The sequence below is a fragment of the Chiloscyllium punctatum genome, chromosome 28 (assembly GCF_047496795.1).
Source record: "Chiloscyllium punctatum isolate Juve2018m chromosome 28, sChiPun1.3, whole genome shotgun sequence".
Lineage (NCBI taxonomy): Eukaryota > Metazoa > Chordata > Chondrichthyes > Orectolobiformes > Hemiscylliidae > Chiloscyllium > Chiloscyllium punctatum.
Genome location: NC_092766.1, coordinates 35,023,306 through 35,047,038, shown reverse-complemented (window position 1 = coordinate 35,047,038; position 23,733 = coordinate 35,023,306). Strand labels below are relative to the sequence as shown.

Below are 23,733 nucleotides of genomic sequence, written 5' to 3'. Positions count from 1 at the left end.
GCCACGTGTAAGTAATCTCCTGGAATTCTAAGACGACATTCCAACTGCAGAGACCCGGTAGCTGTGGTGTACTGAGGTTTCCAAAAGACATTTTGTGGCCGGCGTGGTGTCACAGTGGTTATCACTGCTGCCTCACAGCACCAGAGCACCTCAGGCGACTGACTGTGCACATTCTCCCCGTGTCTGCGTGGGTTTCCTCCGGGTGCTCCGGTTTCCTCCCACACTCCAAAGATGTGCTGGTGAGGTGAATTGGCCATGCTAAATTGCCCGTAGTGTTAGGTAAGGGGTAGATGTAGGGGTATGGGTTGGTTTCGCTTCGGCAGGTGCGATGTGGACTTAATAATCATAATCTAATCTAATCTGATATTCAGATGGGAATCTCAGTAATTGTAACGCCAAACTCTGATTGAATTACTCCATTCATCAGGACCTGGATATCTGCACTGTGTGTGAGTGTTTTGTTCCAGCTCAATTCCATTTTCTGCATAAAAATTCTCCTTTGAATCAAACCGTCCTGTCAATAGATCTCCCCGAAATCTTCAATATGTGTCCAGTAATCCATTTATGATGAGTTGATGAGTGCAAGGTTTAACATCCTACTGTATATGTTTTGTAAGCACTTGTCTCTCAGCTCCCCTCAATTTCCTTTGCTACAAGGAGAACAATCTCATTTTTCCCAAACCCCTGATTCCCCAATGTCTGTTTGCTCTCTGTAAGGCACACATCAGGATCGTGTTGGAATATTCTCCACTTGCCTGCATCAGTGCAGCCCTCAACAGTATTAAAGAAAGTGAACATCCTCCAGGACAAAACACTGTGCCTCAGTGGTGTCCCATCCACCACCTTCAACATTCCCTCTCTCCACCCCCGATGCACAATGGCATCACTGTGTAAAAGGTAAAGTCAGCATTGTCCTACCAGACCATAGGGCTGCTCTCGCATTAGGGAGAGATGTCCGGTGGTGGTTTAACCTGAAGGTTACCACAGCCCAGGCAAGGGGAGAGGTTGAGAACGAGAGTCCATCTATTAAAGATGGATATTCTTGATATGTATTAACAACACCCATGTCCCTGCAAATAAAATCCCCCATTCCTTGAACCATCCTGGTAACTCTCCTGTGCCCCCTCTCAGGGACCCTGCCATCCTTCCCAATGTTTGGCGATCTCTGGTTTGCACAGACCCAGCTGCTCTGTGTTCCTGTGGGTGATGTCATCATCGAGCAACAGTTGCACTAAACCTCACTGTCTGTGAGGGTGGGAGACACAAATCCCCAAAACATTTGAGATGTATTTAGTGTGCACTTGCTATGCCATGATAGATGACACTTTTCCACAAGTACTGGAAAATAGATGAGGATAGTTCGGTGGTAGTTTTCTTTCTCACAGACCCGATGGACCACCAGAGCGTTTTTCTGTTCTGTAGACCGCTGAGATGTTTATTATAGGAATATGACAGGCTCCATTGGACATCAGGTCAGAAAAGGTGATACTGGAATAGATGACACGTGATTGGTCAATGTTTTTGGGAGGAAAGTGAGACGCAGAGGCTTAAGAGGAAATTCAGAAGCTCAGCGCAGGAATTGTAAAGGGCAATCATCAAGTGAAAAATAAACATTGGGCATCCTGAAAGCTGGAAATAAAGAAAGGCACATATAGCAGAGCTTTGAGAGACTGGAGGGGATTCCACATGGGGAGGATAATGAGGCTGGAGGAGATGCAAGTTGGAAAGGATTGTGAGGATGGAGGATGTTACAGAGCTAGAGATATTTGTGATAGAGGTTTTTGGATTTTGAGGCTGGAGAGGAATTATAGAAATGAGGAAGCTTTGTAAGGCTGGATGAGGTGGCACTGATAGGGAGAGTTCCAAGCATCGAGGAATTTATAGAGATAACGAGCCATAAAGTTACACAGCATCGACACAGACCCTGTGGTCCAACTAGTCCGTGTCGACCATAAATTCGAACTGAACTAATCGCACCTGCCTCCACTTGGTCCAAGTCCATCCTAGCATTCCCTATTGATATACGGTCCAAATGGTTTTTTCCTATTAGAATCCCATTCCCCTACCCTTTTGCTCTATATTTACACCTGACTAATTCACTCAACCCAATCATCCCTGAACATTATGGGCAATTGAGCACAGCCAGTTCACCTACCCTGTACATCTGTGGATTGTGGGAGGAAACGGGAGCACCTGGAGGAACCCACGCTGTCATGGGGAAGAATATGCAAACTCCACATGGACAGTCACCCAATACAGGAATTGAGCCTGTGTCCCTGGCGCTCAGAGGTAGCAGTGCTAACCGTTGAGCCACTGTGCCACCCTGAAATTGTAATTGTATTCACAGCTACCACGTCCTCTGAAAGTTTATTCCACATGTGAACCACTCTTTGTGCAAAAACAAAAAATAAAACCCGGAACTTCTTTTTAAAGCCTGACTTTTTAACGTGAGAAACGTATGTCCCCAATCTTGAATCGCGCCCCCTCCTGGAAAGGGCACCTGCTGTTCCCATTACCGAAACTCTTCAGGATTTTATCAACCTCGAATAAGGTCACCCCTCAGCCTCCTGTGCTCCAGTGAAAAAGGACCCAGCCTATCAAGACTCTGCTTATAACTCAAACCATCCATTCCCATCACCATCCTGGTAAATCTATTCTGAACCTGCTCCAATTTAAGAATATCCTTCCTATAACAGCACAACCAGAATTAGACACAGTATTCAAGAAGAGGCCTCCCCAACATCCAGTACAACCTCAACATAACGTCCTAACTCCTATATTCAAAGATCTGAGCAATGAGGCAAATGTACTAAAGCCTTTCTGAACCACCCTGTCTGCATGTGACACATAGTTCAAAGACCTGAACCCCTCGGTCTCTTTGTTCCATATCACTACCCGAGGCCCAACATCTAATCAGTGTAAGTCCAGCCTTCGTTTGTTTTATCAAGATGTAATATTTCGCATTTATTCCAATCCAAAAATCACAAACATCCTTTAAGTATAAAGGCAAGAGGAGTATAGTTAAGAGTTAAATCAGTAAGGCAAAAAGGGGACAGGAGACCGCTTTGGCGAATAGGGAAAGGGTTTTTAGAAATACATTTAAGAGCAAATGGGTCACTAGAGAGAGAATAGGCCACCTCAAAGATCAGCAAGGCAGCCTATGTGTGAAGACGTAGGAGATGGGGTTGTCGGGGGGGATACTAAACGTGTGGCATCAGTGTTTAATGTGGAGAAGGACAGATTTTTGGGGGTTGTCAAGATTAGAGATCGTGAGGGTGATGAGATGGGAGGAGACTGGAGGATGTTACAGAGATAGAGATGTTTGTGATACCAGAGATAGTGATGGTTGTGAGGCTAGAGAGGATTTCTAGAGATAAGGAAGAGTTTAGTCTGGATGAGGTGACAGTGATCTGGGGAATTGTGAGCATGGAGGAATTCACAAAGATAGCGAGAGTTAGAGTCATAAAGTGATACAGAACAGAGACAGACCCTGTGGTTAAAGCAGTCCGTGTCGACCATAATTCCCAACATAAGCCCCTCCCTCCACTTGGTCCACATTCATCCAAACATTTCCTATTTATGTACTTGTCTAAATGTCTTTTAAACATTGTAATTTTATTCACAGCTGCCTCTTTTTCTGGGAGTTCATTTCACACATGTAAAAGTAAAAACAAATCCCCAATTTACTTTTTAAACCTTTCTCATCTATTTTCAAATTGTATGCACCCAGGTCTTGAATTCCCCACCGCCCCCGCCCCCACCCCACCCCCGGCCATTCACCTTGTCTACACGATTCATGGTTTTATAGACCTCTAAGGTCATCCCTCAACCTCCTATGCTCTAGTGAAAAAGCATCCCAGCCTATCCAGTTTCTCCTTGTGACACAATCCCTCCATTCATGGCAACATCCCGGTTAGTCTCTTCCGAATCCGCTCCAATTTAATAATATCCTTCCTATCACAGCACAACCAGAACTGGACACAGTATTCCAGAAGAGGCCTCCCCAACATCCTGTACAGCCTCAACCTAAATTCCCAACTCCGGTACTCAGAGGTCTGAGCAATGAAGGTAAGTGTGCTAACCACCTTCTTAACCACCCTGTCTACATGTGACACAGACTAGGATGACCTGAACCCCTCGGTCTCTTTTTTCCATATCACTACTCAAAGCATTACGTTTAACTAGTGTAAGTCCTGCACTCGTTTGTTTTATCAAAATGCAATATTTTGCATCAGTATTTACTGTGGAGAAGGACATGGGAGATGTACAATGTGGGGAAATAAATGGTGACATCTTGAAAATTGTCCATAATACACAGTACTGGATATTGGAAACGCATAAAGGTGAATCAATCCCCAGGCTTTGATCAGGTGTATCCACAAATTCTGCAGGAGGCGAAGGAAGTGATTTCTGGGCCTCTTGCTGAGATTTTTGTATTATTGATAGTCATAGCTGAGGTGCCAGAAGACTGCCAGTTGTTCAATATGGTACTACTATTTAACGAAGGTGGTTTGGACAAGCCCGGGAACCACAGATGATGTGCTAGACTAGGTGCATGAGGGAGCCCTGAGCGGCAGGATTTGCGTGTATTTGGAAAAGCACAGACTGATTAGGGATAGTCAGCATAACTTTCTGTGTGGCAAATCATGTCACGTACTTGATCTGGTTTTTAAGAAGTAACAAAGAGGATTGATGAGAGAAGAGTAGTAGATGTGATCTATATGGACTTCAGTAAGGTGTTCGACAAGGTTCCCAATGGGAGACTTGTTAGCAAGGTTAGATCTCATGGAAGTAGCCATCTGGATATAGAACTGGCTCAAAGGCAGAAGACAGAGGGTGGTGGTGATGGATGATTATTTTTCAGACTGGAGGCCTGTGACTAGTGGAATGCCACAAGGATTGGTGCTGGGTCCACGACTTCTCATCATTTATATAAATGAATTGGATGTGAACACAGGAGGTATAGTTAGTAAGTTTGTAGATGGCACCAGAATTGGAGGGGTAGTGGACAGTGAAGAAGGTTACCTCAGATTTCAATGGGATTTTGATCAGATGGGCAAATGGGCTGAGGAGTGGCAGATGGAGTTCAATTCAGATAAGTGCGAGGTGCTGCATTTTGGAAAAGCAAAGCTTAGCAGGACTGATACACATCATGGTCAGGTCCTGGGGGGTGTTGCAGAACAAAGAGACCTTGCTGTGCAGGTTCACAGCTCCTTGAAAGGAGAGGCGCAGGTAGATAGGATAGTGAAGGTGTTTGATATGATTTCCTTTATTGGTCAGAGTATTGAGTAAGAGAGTTGGGAGGTCATGTTGCAGCTGTTGAGGACATTGGTTTGGCCACTCTTGCAATATTGTGCACAATTCTGTTCTCTACCTATCACAAGGATGTTGTGTAACTTGAAAGGTTCACAAAATATTTATAAGGATATTGCCAGGGTTGGAGGGTTTGAGATAAAGGGAGAGGCTGTACAGGCTGGGGCTGTTTCCCTGGAGTGTCAGAGGCTAAGGAGTGATCTCAGAGGTTTATAAAATCATGAGCATGGATCGGATAGATAGATAAGGTATTTTCACTGGAGTGAGGGAGTCGAGAACTAGAGGGTATAGATTTAGCGTGAGAGGGGGAAGATGTAAAAGGGGCCTAATGGGCAACTTTTTCATGCGACGGTGTTGCGTTTATGGAATGAGCTGCCAGAGGGAGTTGTGAAGGCTGGCACAATTGCAACATTTATTAGGCATCTGGATGGGTATATGAATAGGAAGGGTTTAGAGGGATATCGACCAAGTGCTGGCAAATGGGACGAGATTAGGTTCGGATATCTGGTCGGTATGGACGAGTCTGACTGAAGGGTCTGTTTCCGTGCTGTATGCCTGTGACTCCCAGCCGGGGATCAGCTCAGTGGGTTTCAGTCTCTTAAAAGGTAAATCTTACTCTGTTTTACTTTTTAAAATCCGCAACATTCAGTAGGGTGAGTGTTTACTAGTTTAAGTGCCTCTGTTATGATCTTTTGGTTGAATGTTTTAAATATAAAATACAGGTTCTAATGTATTCGAAAGTAGTCTTTTGTAAAGCTGTAAGACTCTACCTTTTTCTGGGTCGACAGATTAAGGTGCAAAGATGACCATTCGCACAATGATGTGGACTTCCTGGAGGGGAGTAGGGGGAGTTTGAATGATCCTGATGATAGCCTGCAGGAAGTGATGCAAAACCTCTTGGATCACATGGATCAGATGGAGCAGTGCTTAATGGTAATGAAGAATTTACAAGAGTCAGGATGTGTGATAGGTGGCAGTTTCAGGCTGGAAACTGCAGATACAGTCAGGTAGATGGGTTACCTCTCGGAAAGGTAGGAGAGGGAAAGTGAGGACTGCAGATGCTGGAGATCAGAGCTGAAAAATGAGTTGCTAGAAAAGTGCAGCAGGTCAGGCAGCATCCAAGGAGCAGGGGAATCGACATTTCGGACATAAGAAGGGCTTATGCCCGAAACGTCAATTCTCCTGCTCCTTTAATGCTTCCTGACCTGCTACGCTTTTCCAGCAACACATTTTTTCAGCCATGAGTCTCCTGTGCCTATCCCCATCTCAAAAAAGTATAGTGTTTTGGATAATGTCGGTGGTCATAGACTTTCAGGGAATGTTATACTGACAGCCAAGTTACTGGTACTGAGATTGACTCCACTATAATGAGAGGTATATCAGATTTCAAATGCTCAAGGATGATAAGGGACTTTCTAGTCGGGCACAGACTGCCTTTTCTGCAGCTGACAGTGAGACATCAGAATGGGGTGGTACCTCCCTGGTGCCAGGGTCAAGGATGTTTCGGACAGGTAGCAGAATATTCTCAAAGGAAAGAATGACCAGTGGGAGGTCATTGTACATTGGTACCAATGACAAAGGAAGGGGAAAAGATAAAGTCCTGATGAGAGAATGTAGCAAATTAGCCTGGAATATAATAAACCAGGTCCTCGGTCATAATATGTGGATTACTCCAGGTGCTACATGCTCGTGAGAGTAGGAATAGCAGGATGGAGGAGATGAAAGATTGGCGAAGGAGCTGGTGTAGGGCAGAAGGATTCACATCTTTTGATCATTGTAATCTCCTCTTGAGTAGAGTTGATGTGCATAAGAAGGATGGATTGTACATTAATTGGAAGGTCTCTGATATCCAGGCAGGTAGATTTGCTCGTAATACTCAGGGGTCATTAAACCAGTGAGGCAGTGTGGGTAAACTCAAAGAGATGGTGAGAAAAGAGGTAAGTCTGAGGCTGGTACAGTTCAGAAGTCAGACAGTAAAGGCAGGCAAGGGCAAGGCACAGAACCAGGTAGAACTGACAAGTTATACTGCATTTACTTCAATGCAACAGGCCTGACAGGGAACGCAGATGGGCTCAGGGTATGGTTTTGAATGTGGCACTGGGATATCATGAGTTTTACAGAAACGTTGGTCAGAGATGGGTAGGACTGGCAGCGTAATGTTCCAGGGTATCGATGCAACAGGAAGGATAGAAAGGGGGATATGAGAGGGGGCGGAGTGGCCTTTTTGATTAGGAGTAGCATTACAGTTGTACTGATGGAGGATATTCTGAGATTACGTTCAGCGAAGTTATTTAGGTTGACCGGGGAAATAAGAAAGGGATGATCACCTTATTGTTATTATCTGCGTGGGTTTTGTCTGTTTGCTGTGGATTCCTCCCACTATCTAAAGATATGCAGGTTGGGTGGATATTCCAGGCTGAATTGCCCATATTGTTCAGGGATGTGCAAGCTAGGTGGATTAGCCATAGGAAATGCAGCGTTACAGGTTTAATGTAGGAGGCTTTGAGGGTCAGTGTAAATGTGATGGGCCGAATGGCCTGCTTCCACACTCTCAGGATTCTCTGATAATTCTACTAGTTTTAAAATAGTTACTGAAAGTAATAAACCAGATCTAAACGGTGTTCTAAATTGGACAAAGGTGAATTTTAACGGTACAAGGCGAGAACTTTCAATATTTCTTTGCTATTCCCAGGTAAAGGGACAGCTGGAAAGTGGAAACATAAGAACATAAGGAAGAGGAGCAGGAGTAGGCTACCTGGCCCCTCAAGCCTGCTCTGCCATTCAATAAGCTCAGGGCTGGTCTTTTCATGGCCTCAGCTCCACTTTCCTGTTCTCTCACCATAACCCTTAATTCCTTTCCTGTTCATAAATCTACCTTTTGACCTAACGATAGTCAAGTTGATAACATCAACTGCTGCACTCAGCAGCAAATTCCACAGATTCACAGATTTATCTGAAGAAGTCATCCTGAACTCAGTCCTAAATCTGATATCCCCTTATTTTGACTCTCTGCTCCCTAGTTTGTTCCATCCCCAGTGGAAATCACCTCGCTGCTTCTAGTTTATCTACTCCCTTAATAATTTTAATTTTTTTCCTATCCAACCCCCCATACTTCGAAATTCCAATGAGTATAGAACTAGTTTTCTCAATCTCTCCGCATACGCCATCCCTCTGAAATCCTGACTCAAACTAGTGATCCTCCACTGCACCCTCTCCAGTGCCAGTACATCCTTCCTGAAGTGAGGAGACCAAACCTGTTCTCAGTACTCCAGGTGTACCCTCTCCAGCACCCTGTACAGCTGCAGCATAACCATCCCTCCAGCAATGAAGGACAATATTCCCTTCACTGTCTTATTTACCTGCTGCACCTGCAAACCAACTTCCTCTGATTCATGTACAAGGAAACCCAGCTCCCTGCAAGTTTTCACCATTTCATCAGTTAGCTGTTAGTCCGACCAAAATGGATGACCTCACATTTTCCAACATTGTCCTCCATCTGTTCGACCCTTACCCACTCACATAACCTTTCCGTATCCCTCTGCAGACTCACATTGGCCTCTGCACACATTGCTCTACCAATCAGCTTAGTGTTGTCTACCTTTCATGAATCGATGCTGTGTCTGCTCTGAGACAATTTCTATCAAGATAGCTCACTATTTCTTCCTTGAGAGATCGAGCATTTCCCCCACTACAGACGTTATGCTAACAGGTCTATTTTAAAATATTGGCATCACATTTGCAGCTATCTAATCTGTCAGAACCGTCCCAGAGTCCAGCACATTTTAGTGAATTATCACGAGTGCGTTTGCTATTTAGCCTCTGCCATCTGTTATAGTCCCCTGGGATGCACTCCATCACAGCCAGTCAACCCATCTACCTTTAGGCTGTTATCTTTCCCAACACCACCTCTTTACTGAGAATGATTGCTTCTCTGTCCTCATCTGCCATTGCGTCCATAGGCCTGCAACAACGAGAGTACACAGACAGAATGTTCCTGTTAAGGCCAAGGCTGGTAGGTGTAAGGAATGCTGCCTGTCGAGAGAAATTGAGGGCCTGGTCAAGAAAATGAAGGAGGGATATGGCAGGTACACATAGCTGGGTTTGCGTGAATCCGTCCAGGTGTAAAAGGGCAGTAGGAGTATAGTCGGGGAAAACCACGAGGGCTAAAAGTGGACATGAGATAGCTTTGGGAAATAGGTTTAACGGAGAACCCAAAGAGATTCGACAAATACACCTAGGATAAAAGAGTAACCAGGCAGAGAATAGGGTCCCTCAAAGATCAGCAAGGCTGTCTGTGGAACCATCGGAGGTGGGAGGATTACATGTCAGCTTTTACGTAAAGAGGATGTGGAAGTGAGACAGTTTGGAAAAATAAATAGTGATAACTTGACAAGTGTCCATATTACAGAGAATGAGGTACTGGATATCTTATAATACATAAAGCTGAATAAATCCCTGGGACCTGATCAGGTGTGTCCCAGAACTTTGTGGGAAGTTAGGGAAGTGATTGCCGGGCCCCTCGCTGAGATATTTGTTTCGCCAATAGCCACAGGTGAGGTGCTGTAAGACGGGCGCCATTATTTGAGAAAAGTGGTGAGGAAAGTCCAGGGAACAATACACCGGTGAGCCTGAAGTCAGGCAAGTTGTTGGAAGGGCTTCTCAGGGACAGGATTTGCACGTAATTGGAAAGGCAAGAAATAATTAGGGATAGTCAGCATGGATTTGTGCATGGAAATCACTAACTTGGTCTTCAGAAAGATGTTCAACAGGTTCAACATAACAGACTGGTTCACAAATTATACAAAATTGGCTGGAAAATTGGAGACAGAGGATAGTGGTGAAGGGTTGCTTTTCGGACTGGAAGCCTGTGATGAGCAATATGGTGTAAGGATTGGTGTTGGGTCCACTGCTTTTCATCATTTATATAAATCATTTCTATGTGAATATAGGAGCTATGATTAGTGATTTTACATAGACACCAAAATTGGAGATGCAGTGGACAGGGAAGAAAGTTACCTCAGAATACAATGAGACTTCAATCAACTGGGCTGAGGAGTGGCAGATGGAGTGGAATTCAAATAAATGTGAGGTGCTGCATTTTGGAAAAACAAATCAGGGCAGGACTTGTACATTTAATGGGAAGGGCCTGGGGAGTGTTGCTGAACAAAGAGACGTTGAGGTGCAGGTTCATAGTTCTTTGTAAGTGGAATAAACAGGGTGGTGAAGAAGGTGTTTGGTGCACTTGCCTTTATTGGTCTGTGCATTATGTATAGGAGTTGCGACATTATTTTGCAGCTGTACAGGACATTGATTCAGCCATTTCTGGAATTCTGCTTTCAGTCCTGGTCTCCCTGCTATCGGAATGATATTATAAATCTTGAAAGGATTCAGAAAAGATGTGCAAAGATGTTTCCAGGGATGAGGGTTTGACCCATACAGAGAGGCTGAATAGGCTCGGGCTGTTTTCACTGGAGCATCGGATGCTGAGAGGTGACCTTCGAGGTTGATAAATCGTGAAGGACATGGTTAGGGTGAACAGCCAGGGTCTTATACCCAGGTTAGGGGAGTCCAAAACCAGACAGCACAGACGTGAGGTGTGAGGGAAAAGATTTAAATGTGATCGAAAGAGCAATGTTTTCAAGCTGAATATGGTACGTGTATGGAATGAGCTGCCAGAGGAAGTGTGGAGGCTGGTAGGATTACATTTAAGAGGCATCTGATTGGATACGTGTTTAGGAAACTTTTAGAAGGATATGGGCCAAGTGTTGGCAAATGGGACGAGATTAATTTAGGATATCTGGGCGGCATTGACGAGTTGGACCGAAGTGTCTGTTTCTGTGCTGTGCATCTCTATGACACTAATAAATTCAAATTAAGATACATTTCTCTTTTATGGAAAGTTAGCAAAAGACCTGACAAGTCTCCTTGGAGCTGAGAAGCTTAAGCAGTGATTTCAACCAGAAACAGATTTGTTTCCAGGATATTTAATTTACAGAGACACTGAGAGAAATTATTGTCACAATTTTTGGTAACTACCTTCAGGTAATTGGCAAATAATGCAGGTTAAAAACTCAGTAGGTTCTGAGCATCTGGAACAGTTTCAATCACAGCTGAATGCAGCTTTTGTTATTGTCAAAACAGATTTGGAATTTAACTATTTGAGGATAAATGTGGAGGGCTACTGGTAAATGGGAGTGGAGTAAGGGCAGATTGGCAGCATCTCCAGAGGAAGAAAGTACAGCCCCATTGGGCTTAATAACCCCCAGACCCTGTGCTCTGTGATACTGCCCCATTCACTGAATGATGAAGCTCATCCCAGGGCAGAGCCACAGTCATGTACAGGAAGGAAACAGACCTTTTAGTCAAACTCGTCCACACCGACCAGATATCCCAACCTAATCTAGTCCTATATGACAGACGTTGGCCCATATCACTCTACGTCCTTCCTATTCATATACCCATCCAGCTGCCTTTCAAATGGTGACAGCTTGTATAGTTACACTACTTCCCTGACAGTAGATTCCATACACGCACATGAAGAATGTTGCCCCTTGGGTCTCTTTTATATCATTCTCCTCTCACCTTAAACCTATGCCCCCTCGTTCTGGACTTCCTAACCCCAGGGAAAAGACCTTGCCTCTGTATCCCATCCACGCCCCTCATGATTTTATAAACCTCTGAGGTCACCCCTCAGCCTCCTACCACTCAAGTCACAATGGGACCTGGCTGATTAATGGCAGCTTCAGACCAATAGGGGAGTTGGTGTAATCCTCCCGCCAATGGGAGTGAATGAGGGGTGTGACCAACAGGCCAACACGTGACGATGAGCTGTGCAGGTGCAATGTCACTGTGAGGGGGGACCCAGTGAGTGTGAAGAGAGTGGGAGAGAAATTGAGTTTGTGTACTGGGTGGGTTGATAAACACACGCTGTTGGCTGCTGGACCTGAATTGCAAACACCCAGTAAATGAAAACAAAAGGAATTGCGGATGCTGTAAATCAGAAATAATAACCAGAAGATCCTGAAAATGCTCAGCAGGTCTGGCAGCATCTGTGAAGAGAAGTCAAAGTTAACATTTCTGATCCAATGACCCTTCGTCAGAACTGCTGTTCCTGAGAAACAATGTTGGTTTATATGCAGAAGGTAGGGGTTAAGGAGTAAATGATAGGTGGTGATAGGTTCCAAAGAACACGATGGGAGCAGTTGGACAAAGGAATGTATAACGATCTGGCTGGAGGAGGGTGAATAGCTGTTTATGGAGACTGTTAGTAACTAACCATAGGTAGTGTATAATTGCAGGCGATGTAATAACAGGGCCTGGTCTATGGGATGGTGGCTAGGACACTAGTACATAGGAGACTTAGGACCGAAAATTATGGAATCCAATATTGAGGCCAGAAGGCTGAAGGGTCCCCAGGTAGAAGATGAGGTGATGTTCTTCCAGCTTGTGTTAAAGTGTGGCGCTGGATGTGCACAGCAGGTCAGGCAGTATGCAGGGAGCAGGCGAATTGACATATTGGGCCTAAGCACTTCTTCAGGAATGTGAGGGTGGGGAAGAGGACAGATAATAGGATGGGTGTGTAGGGCTGGTGGGACGGTAGTTGGGAAGGCGATAGGAAAATGCAGGTGGGGGTAATGGTGAGAGGGTGGAGTGGATAATTGGGAAGGAAGATGGACAGATGGGACAGTTAGAGGGCGGTGCTGTGTTGGAGGGTTGGATCTGAGATAAGGTCGGGGAGAGGACATGAGTAAATGTTGCCATGTTGTTGAAGGGTCGCTCCATCCCACCTATTATTTACTCTTTTCCCCTATCTCCTGCAGTCCAAAGATGTGTAGGTTAGGTGAATTGGCCAAGCTAAATTTCCCGTCGTGTTCAGGGATGTGTTCAGGTGAGGTGCGTTGTTCAGGAGAAATTTAGAGTAACAGAGTAGCGGAATGGGTCTGGATGGGATACTCTTCGGAGGGTCACTGTGGACTTGTTGGACCGAATGGCCTGTTTCCACACTGTAGGGAGTCTAATTTTCCCAGCTGCCATCGGTTCTGAGGAAGGGTCACTGGACCCGGAATGGCCCTTGGTTTGTGCAGGGGCCGGAAACTGGGAAGGGGGAGAGGCAGCGGAAACTGGGAGAAAATGATTCAGTTTAGACTGGGAGGTTTTATTTACCCATCTGTACAGGGTGTTAGTCCTGAATTAGAAACTCTTGGTCCCATGTTTACAGCAAATGGGAAAACGGCTGTGGGCCTCAGTCAGTGATAAGTCCTGGGTTATGGCCGCCATTTTTACTGGGGGCATGGTACAGCAAGGTGCATGGACATGTCCTCTTCCTGGGTGGGGGAGGGGTGATTTAAAGAGGAGCGCTTAAACACTAGACACATGCCAGAGAAATATTTTTCTTTCCAATTCATCCTGCGCTGGCTGAGATTTGTTTTGTGAATTCTTTCTATGGGATATTAAATGAGAATAATTGAGGACAGGATCTCAAAAAAGCAGATTTCTGCACTCAACTGAGTCATCAGGATCTGGATATCATTAGCATTTTACTGTGGAAGGAGAAAGGGCTGTCTGTTCTGTCTCTGGGAAAATTTCTCCAATACTTTTGTGAAGCAACATGCAGAAAGATGTTCAAATTTGTGGTTGAATCGCCCATGGGCGATTTGGCCTGGGTGGGAGCACAGATTTATCCAGATTATATCTAGTCTCTTTGCAGGAACTGTCAGATTTAGTCCCAATCACTCACTTCATGATGTTAACCTGTAAACTCCTAATTTTCAACTCCCTGCAAAATTCTCATTAAAATTCTTTGTGAACTCAAATTCCAGCACATTTTCAGGTGGAATGTTCCAGGTTCTGACAACTGTCTGTTCATCCAGAAACAGCTGAGGTCCATGTTGACTCTGGGGTTACAAAGGGCTGAGCTGAAAGATGAGGTGCTGTCCCTGAGCTCCCATTGTGATGCATTGGAACAGGACAGGAGGCTGAGGGCAGTGTAGGTGTGACCAGACAATGAAAATGACAGGGCTGCACTGAGTGTTCACATGGTACCAATGGGAACAGCCAATTTATAAGTGATACCTGCAGAGTATTTGTTAAGTTTTTAAAATATAACGTATCAGCTTAAGTAAAGATTGGGGTTTTTGATATATAATGGAAATGTTTGAAGTGGAGGAAAGTTGAACGTTCTTTTAAATTCTCTTAATGGGAGCAATTAGCTGAATCCAGAGAGACGTTGTGACAGGAGCCCTCAGACCCGTGGTGTGCTCCTCTTGTACAATGTGGGAAATAAGGGATACTTTCAGTGTCACTGACGGCTATGTTTGCAGGAAGTGGGCCCACCAACAGCTACTGGGAAACTGCTTTTCAGACCTGGAGTTATGAGTGGACTCACTGTGGAGCATCTGAGAATGTTATGGACAGCACATTTAATGAGTTCGTCACACTGCAAGGCAGAAAGGGAATGGGTGACCATCAAACCAAATAAAAGGCTCAGGAAGGCAGTGCAGGAATCCCCAGTGATCATCCACTTTTCAAAAAGATACTGAATCCTGCTTGGAATTCTGTTGGGGGTGAATGCGGTGGAGTGGCTTCTCGGGAAATCAGCAACAGCCAGGTTCATGATACCACAGATAGCTCTGCTGTACAGAAACGGAGGAAAGACAGTGGCAGGGCTATAGTGACAGGGGATTCAATGGTCAGGGGTACAGGCAGGCACTTCTGTGACCACAGACATGAATCCAGGATGGTATGTTACCTCCCTGGTGCCAGGATCCGCGATTATCATGGAGCAGCTGCAGGACATTCTGGAGCTGGAGGGTAAAGCCAGTGGTTGTGGAACACACCGATACCAATGACATCACTAAACAAAGGGATGAGGTCCTGAAAGCTGTATATAGGGAGATCAGGGATACATTAAAATGTAGCTCCTGAAATAAAATAATGTCAGACTGACTCGCAGTGCCATGTGCTAGTGAGAGCAGGAATAAGAGGATAGATCAGCTGGACGTGTTACTGGCGAAATGGTTTACCAGAGAAGGGTTTAGATTCTTCAGGCACTGGGACCGTTTCTGGGTGGGTCTTGTACCAGCCTGACCAGTTACCCCTGGGCAGAGCTGGGAGAAATCTCCTGGTGGAGGCTTTTGCCAGTCCCATTGGTGTCATTTTAACTAGTCTAACAGGGGGATGGGAACAAAAGTGCAGGCTTAGATTGGTCAGATTCAGGACAGGGAATGGGAGGTAGAATATTAATGATGTAGTCAGCCGCTCAGAAAGCTAAAGGAAAGGATGATGAAATGACGATTGAATCTCTCTTCATCCATCAGTCCTGCCATCCCAGGAATTATAGTCAGCAAAATATGGAGCTGTACAGCTCTCTGACTCTAAGTGCTTGAGCAAAATGGGGGAAATCCACAATAAAAACAAAAAGTGCTGGAGATCCTCAGCAGGTCGGGCAGCATCTGAAACGCTGACAGATGCAGGAAACATTGCAGCCTTGAAGAAGTGTTCTGATGGTCACACCAGGTACTACAATATCGGTTACACGCTGAGTGCCAGAACGTGGGACGAGAATTAACAGGTGCTTGATGACCAGCAAAAATAGGATGGGGCTGGAAAGGTGACATTTCGGGTCAGGACTATTCATCAGGGCTGACAAAGGGTTCCGACCTAAAACATCAACCTTCCTGCTCCTGTAATGCAGCCTGACCTGCTGCACTTCCCCAGATCCACATTGGATGGACTCTGACTTCCAGCATCTGCAGTCCATGACTATCTCCACATCCCAGGACTCAGGCTGGTGACCCTCCTTTACTCTCTCAACAATCAGGAGAGCCTTCCTTGGGAAAGGGGAACAAAGGTATACACAGTACTTCAGGTGTGGTCTCACCAAGGCCCTTCCAGAAAGGGATCCCTGCTACTGTACACGAATCCCCTCACTAGAAAGGTCACCCATCATTTACATTCTCCACTGCTTCCCACTCCTGCCTGCTTCCGAAAAAGAGGGAATCGCAGAGAAACATGGAATCAAATGAGGTCAGAGTCTCCGGCATAAAACTGTTGAACACAATGCCCCCATCTTCTACATCCTGGCCATCAAGCGCACGTGCCTGGTGTGATCATCTGAACACTTCTTCAAGGCTGCAATGTTTCCTGCATCTGTCAGCGTTTCAGATGCTGCCAGACCTGCTGAGGATTTCCAGCACTTTCTGTTTTCTCTGCTGTAGAGTACTTAAAGGGGGGATTTGCAGTTGAGAAATTCAAATTGAACTTCATGTTCAGATGTGATAGTTACTTGATCCGTGCCGATCTGAATACCATTGGCCTTTTCATCTGGATGGAAAGGTGTGCATTCTGCCCGTGGACGAATATTTCAAATCTCAGTGTGATTGGGAAAAAAGTACTGAGACAGTGAAGTCCATGTTAGCGTGGGGTCTGTGGAGAGAGATTTCATTGGTTTTTGAAAGTCTAAATAATCATGGCACGTTTCCCAGGAACAATTAAGCCACTGGTTTTGTTTGAGGGCAATTAACCATGAAACCAGAAAGACAAAAGGATTCCTGCATCATGGACGAAGCTATGAAAATGGGATTGTTGTAACGGAGTAAATGATCGATCATTTATTGTAATCCATTGGCGTTGTACCATCAGTTCCAGTGCCGTGGGGAAACACTGGAAATGTGATGAATGCAGTGTAGGTTTCAGTTATTAAACTGGGAAAGGTGCTGAAGAAATTTACAAGGATGATGCCAGGGCTCAGGGGTCTGCGTTATAGGGAGAGGTTGGACAAGCGAGGGCTTTTTTGTTTAGAGCAGAGGAAACTGCGGGGGAATATTTTATAGAAGTGTATAAGACGATGAGATGCATGGGTAAGGTGAATGCACTCCGTCTTTTTCACAGGGAACCAAGGACTGGAGGGCATCAGTTGATGATTTAGAGCAGAAAGAATAAAAGGGAAGCTGAGGGGCAACTGTTTTACACAGAGGGTGGTATGTATATGGAATGAGCTGCCAGTGGAAGTGGTTGAGGCGGGTACACTAAAAACATGTAAAAGGCATTTAGACAAATACATGGATAGCAAAGTTTCAGAAGCAGATGGGCCAAGTGCAGGGAAATAGGGTTAGCATGGATGGACATTCTGATCGGCATGGGCCATTTTGGGCCAAAGGGCCTGTCTCCGCTGTAGGATGCTATAACTAAGTGTATTTGCTATTTCTCCCACGAACTCTGTTGGTATCCTGGGATGTATTCCATCAGGGCAATGAGACTTGTGTACCTTTAACTCCATTAGCTTGCCCAGCTCTAACTCTTTCACGATAATGGTTATTATCTAGGTCCTCAACTTCCTCAGTCTCCTTATCAATTACTGGCATGTTCTTCGTATCCTCCATTGTGAAGACTAATCTGTGTACTCATCTTCCTGAACCCTGCTGGATGGGAATTACAAGGCACAGAACTCTGAGAGGTCTTCTTTGAGTCTTTATTGATGAGACATGGTAGTTACCTGGGTATTTTACGTGCAAAACGCCTTTAGGCAGCATCAGGTCCGATGTACGGCTCCCATTCTTCTACCTTTGTGATTTGTGACTTTGCATAGAGACTGTCTCTCAGGATTATCTCCATGGCAACAACAGTTAAAAAAGTCTGGTTCAGTTCAACTCTGTGGTTAAACCACAAACCCCTCCCCCACACCCCTGTGGCTCCCTCAAGTACCTTATAGGTTCTTCAGTTTCAGTGGGGCTCTCTATCAGGATTCTGATGTGGAGGAGCCGGAGTTGGGGTGGGGTGGACAAAGTTAAAAACCACACAACACCAGGTTATAGTCCGACAGGTTTATTTGGAAGTACAAGCTTTTGGAGTGTGCTGTGATTTTTAACTTGATCAGGATTATCTCTCCGGTAACTGTTAAATGCTTCAACAATTACAGAGGCCATATGTTCCCCAAACAATAGGTTTCCCTCTAACAGTGTAAACTGCTATTCTGTCCCTGGGCATAGCTACTCATCACTATTTATACCCAATCCCATCAAGCTTTCAGTTGACCTTTGATGTTTTTCTAATCTCCTAGTTTCTCCTAGGTCTTTACTAATTTGTATGCCTTCTATTTCAATTTGATAGACTCCCTTATTTCCTTATACACCCATGGCAGCTTACCCCTTTTCCGACAGTCCTTCCTTTTCACTGATGTATACTTCTGCTGAGCACTTCGAAAAATTGCTTTGATATTCCTCCACTGTCTGTAAACTATCCCACCGTAAAGTCTTTGCTCCCAGTCTACATTACCAACTCCTGCCTCATCCTATTGTAGTCTCCTTTGTTTAAGCACAGGATCTTGGGACTGGATTTAATCTCCCCGCTTTCCATCTGTGTTCTAAATTCAACCAGATTTATCACGCGTCTTTTGTTAGATTAGGAAGTAAGGCGATGTTTCTTGGGTGTTTTGCTTTTCATTATCACTGACCTTGGCTTTGTAATAAATTACAGAATAGATATTCACAACAGAGTATTCTGGACAGTGTGAATGTACGACACAATCTATAATCATAAATCACTGTTACCCCTCAGTTTAAAATTGCAAAATCATTATCTTCGACACACTTCCTCACTATCTCAGTTTTGAATACTATTCCACTTGACTATCCTACATTTTCCGAAAATCTCCTTTGGTGAAGGTGGTGAGTTTTGGATTCAGCTTTCCAGTTATTACCGTAAGAAGATAAGCAATGGGCACAGGAGAGGCAATGCAGCCCTTCGAACCAGCTCCACCATTTAATACTATGATGATTGAGCTCGCCTCGGTCTCAGCTGGATTTTCCTGCCTGCTCTCTCTCTCTCTCTCTCACCCTTCAGCTCATTGCAAATTGAAAATCTGTATCTGTTCATTAAATTTGCTCATTGTCTTGGCATCCACTGCGTTTTGAATAGGGAATTCCACAGATTCATAACATATCGAGATAGGTGCATTCTTCTTCATGAGAATAGAATAGAATCCCTAGAGTGCAGAAGCAGGGTATTCATCCATCGAGTCCACACCAATCCTATAATTCAGACTCACCCATTCCCAGTATTTCCCATGGTTAGTGGCTTAACCTGCACATGCATGGACACTTTGGTTTAGCATGGCGAATCCACCTAACCTGAACATCGTTGGACTTTGGGAAGAAACTGGAACACCGATCAAAACCGTACAGCCACTGGGAGAACGTGTAAACTCCACATGGTCACCGAAGGCTTGAATCAAACCATGGTCTCTGAAGCTGTGAGGCAGAGGTGCTAGCCACTGAGCCACCTCTGCCTAAAACTGCTTCCACTTATTGACCCCTCCACCCCGCAATTGACTGAATCTATATTCCTTACTTCAGAAATTGGGTTGTCTAACCAGATGTCTCAGTAAAACCCAGTGACAAGCCAAATGTCCTGTCTGTCTGAATGGGGATCCTATACACAACACCCTGCCATCCCACACGTTTCATTCTCTTTCCAGAGACAGGGCTCCAGTGACTTCATGGGGACTGTAACTTCCATAATTCCTAAGGCAGGGACCACAGGTGTATTGGGAAACCCGGCGCTGCATATGTGCAGAATGTGGGTGGGTTTTGGAGCACATGTTTTGGGGTAATTAGGGGAAAGTATTTCACACTGTGATTGGCTAGAGGAGGAACGTGTCTGCTTGTAGTATTGATCAGTTGGGGGGTCAAAGTGTCACTACACCCTCGTGGGACCACTCTACATCCCCAGTTCATTGTAATGCTGGGAATAAACTAATGGGAAACAAGGAAGAATTTGATCCATTCTCCCAGATTAAAGGTTTCTCTTCTGTCCAGGATCTGCCACCTCCCATTCTGCTTCCTTTTGTTTCATTCTGCTGTTACAGGATTGACTTACAGCAACTGAAGGGAAAGGAAGTAAACCCAGAAAGGGTGCAGAGTCAAACCAGGGATGGGAAGTGGTGGCTTGGATCTGTTTATCAGTAACTCCATGAGAATGAGGAGGGTGTACATTAGGGGCAGCAGAGTCAGAATGGTAGGAGAGAGTAAGTGGGCTGGAGGGTTACAGCTTTGGGGGAAGAAAGGGGAAAAAGATATTCCAGAGAAACTAGAATAGTCTGTTCTGAATTTCTAATCTGTGCATATTCCTTTATACAGGGTGCTAGATGGTGAAGATTTGCAGTCTGAAATCTCAAAATCATGTGCAGATTGTGATTAAATTAACCAGCGTTTGAAGAACCAAAGATGGAGAATCACTGGGCCAAAATCCTGTAACACTCTCCCTCCCAGCATTGTCGGTCTATCTGCACCAAATGGACTGTGAATGGTTCAATACAGCAGCTCACGACCATTTTCTCAATGGTACCTAGTGATGGGGTATAAATGCTGGCTGAACCAGTGATGCCTATATCCTGGAAACGGTTTCTTTCTTTATTTACTGAAACCCCGTTGATGTTCCTGCAGGATGATGAGGGACGCTGAGTGTGCCATCCAGGAAGAGCACCATCACATTACCCCTGCCTACACCCACGCAATAACACAGCAACATCACTGGTACAAAAGGCAGTGAAGCCCAAGGAGGACTGAAATATAGTTCTTCAAGGTAAAGTCATCAAAGCGGATTGGAACAGAGCAGGAACAGGAGACTGAGCTGGATGGTCAGCTGTTTCTCATTGAATGGTGGAGCTAGATTCAAAGGCCGAATAGCCTTCTCCTGCTGCTATCTCCCAGGTATATATAAATATTATATATATCCATGGAGCCCGGGCAGGAAGAAGTAGTCAGGGCAGGGATTCTGCAGGAGAGTGGACTTCCACCTCAGTTTTCAGTGAGGGATGGTTTGATGGATTTTATTTAACATTTGTCTTTAATGCAAGGTTTGTGAATTTTTTTTATATAAAGTACAAGTTTATTCCACAATAAATAAAACTTAAATAATCGAAACTATCTGCATATAACAGTTTTTAAAATTTCCAATGCCCCTTAAACAAAATCCTGTCTACTCCCGGACCCCATCACTTTTCAGTTACTCAAACTCCAGGGAAATATTCCTTCCCTCTCTGAACCTTTGGTTTGATTTAACTACTTTCAGTTCTCGTTCTGTGAGCTGTGAAGCATTTTTCTCCAATTCCTCTTACCCAGAAGTGTTATCTCTCACAGCTGAGCAACCTTCCCAGCAACAACATCATTATTCCATTATTTTGCTTTTTGCTAACGTATAATCGCCAGCAGTAGCACACCAGTGTCATCAGTTGAATATTTACAAACAAAGCCCATTATGGGCAAAGCAAACCATTACAAGTGAAAGAGTGGGAAGGGACTAAATCAAAGTAGAGTTGGGGATGAGGGGGTGGCGGTGGCGGTGGAGATAATGCACTGTATCCTCTGCGGTGCCCACCTCTATCTAATGCCATAGAGAGCATTGATACACACCACATGCTCCTCCTCCAAGGAGACCCTGAGAATATTCTTTATCCTCAATCATAGAATATAATCCCTACAGTGTGGAAGGAGAGCGTTGGTCCATCAAATCCCACCAACCATCTGAAGAACATCCCGCCCAGAGCACTCCATCCCTGTAACACTGCATTTCCCATGGCTGATCCACTTAGTCTGCAAATTCTGAACACTGTGGACAATTTATGACGACCGATCCACCTAACCTGCATATCTTTGATTTGTGGGAGAAAACCAGCGCACATGGAGGGTACCACACTATTATGGGGAGAATGTGGATACCCCACATAGGCCGTTGACCAAGGCTGGACTCTAACATTTTACCTGGTGCTGTGAGAAAGCAGTGCTATGATCACAATTTAAATCAATACAGGTGAACCCTGCTCCTTGTCACATTGCTGTTTGTGGTGACCTACTGCCCAGAGAGGCATCCTAAGGTTCAGAAAGTGGCAATATAAATTCAGCCAACTCCAGCCCAGTTAATGTGGTTAACAACAACAACATCAATACTCCAGCAGTGTCATCATGAACACGGTCCACTCCTGACTCTGATGGACAGTAACTGCAGAATCAGAGTCCTGCAGTGATGTGTGAACTCTACACCACACTGAGCAGGGGGATGACCACTTCCCTGTGTGCACTCACTGGGCTCTCAGTCGTGTTGAAGTCTCAGCAAATCCCTTGTCCCACAGAGAGGGAAACAGCTCCTACCCAGTGTGAACACGCTGGGGTCTTGTGGGTCAGGATGAATCACTGAATCCCCTCTCACACCCTGACCATCTGAATGGCCTCTCCCCCTGTGTGGGCTCACTGGGGTCTCAGGGGGTCAGGATGAATCATTGAATCCCCTCTCACACACTAACCATCTGAATGAGCTCTCCCCCTGTGTGGGCTCACTGGGGTCTCAGCAGGTGGTGCATTTGAGTGAATCTCTCCCAACATTGGGAGCGAGTGAATGGTCATTCTCCAGAGTGAGCTCGCTGGTGTTTCAGCAGATCAGAGGATTGAGTGAATCCTTTCCCAGACATGGAGCAGGTGAAGGATCTAAATCCATTGTTCCCCCTCTGGTGCCTCGGCAGATTGTAAGATCGAGTAAATCCCTTCCCATACGTGAGGCAGGTGAACAGCCTCTCCCCATTGTGACTGTGTCAGTGAGTGTCCCACTCGGAGGGGTAAGTAAATATCTTTACATTTACACAGCTTCGCCCTAGTCCCGTTACATTGGTGTCTTCCCAGATCACATGACTGGTTAAATATTCGACCAGCTGCCTAACATGGGAATGATTTCTCTGAGCTAGGAATGCTGCTTTCCCCTTTTATATTACTGATAAGGATCAGGACCTGCAGAATTGGACGACTCTGCAGTTGATGTGATGTTAAAGCTGAGTTTTCCATCTGTAAACTCTCTCTCTCTGTGAAACAAGTTTTTCCCTATCATTACTACAACTCCCAACACCAGCTCTCCCTTCAGTTCTCCAGAATTTCTAAATTTGGACTAATACAAAGACCTCAGTGATGTGCTTTTCTCTCAATTGTTTCTGAAAGTAAATTGGAGCCATTTTGAATAAATTTATACACTTTACCAGCAGAACTCATGCCTACTCTGTCATTTACGATTTGTAACCTCTGGGAAATTTGTTGCCATCTTCGATGACCTTTATAACGCTCTGCCCACTTCTCTGGAGCCAGGATAAGTCAATTCTAACAATTACCAATAGATTGGATCTGAACAGAATGTCCCCACAACATTAGGCACTCTGACACTCAGTGCTCAACATTTAAGTTCTGTTTCTTAAACCTCTCATGTGTCTGGCAATCTGGCGATACAATTGCAGATATTTTATACAGTTGCCTTTCAGTCTCTATTGCCAGTTCCATGTCCTTGAAGCAGCCAGTAACACGCCATCGTGACCTAATTCTAACAGCAACATTGCCTTGGCAGAAGAGATTGAGGAGAATTAAGCTGTCTTCTCTGGACTATCTAAAC

General features: G+C 44.9%; 1 long non-coding RNA gene across 1 annotated transcript; it reads left to right on the top strand.

The window, feature by feature from the left end:
- Nucleotides 1–385: 385 nt before the first annotated feature.
- On the top strand, nucleotides 386–20,472 carry LOC140453844 (uncharacterized). The gene is made up of 3 exons (XR_011952502.1): nucleotides 386–449; nucleotides 3,964–4,068; nucleotides 20,448–20,472. It is a non-coding gene; the product is annotated as an uncharacterized lncRNA (long non-coding RNA).
- Nucleotides 20,473–23,733: the final 3,261 nt, after the last annotated feature.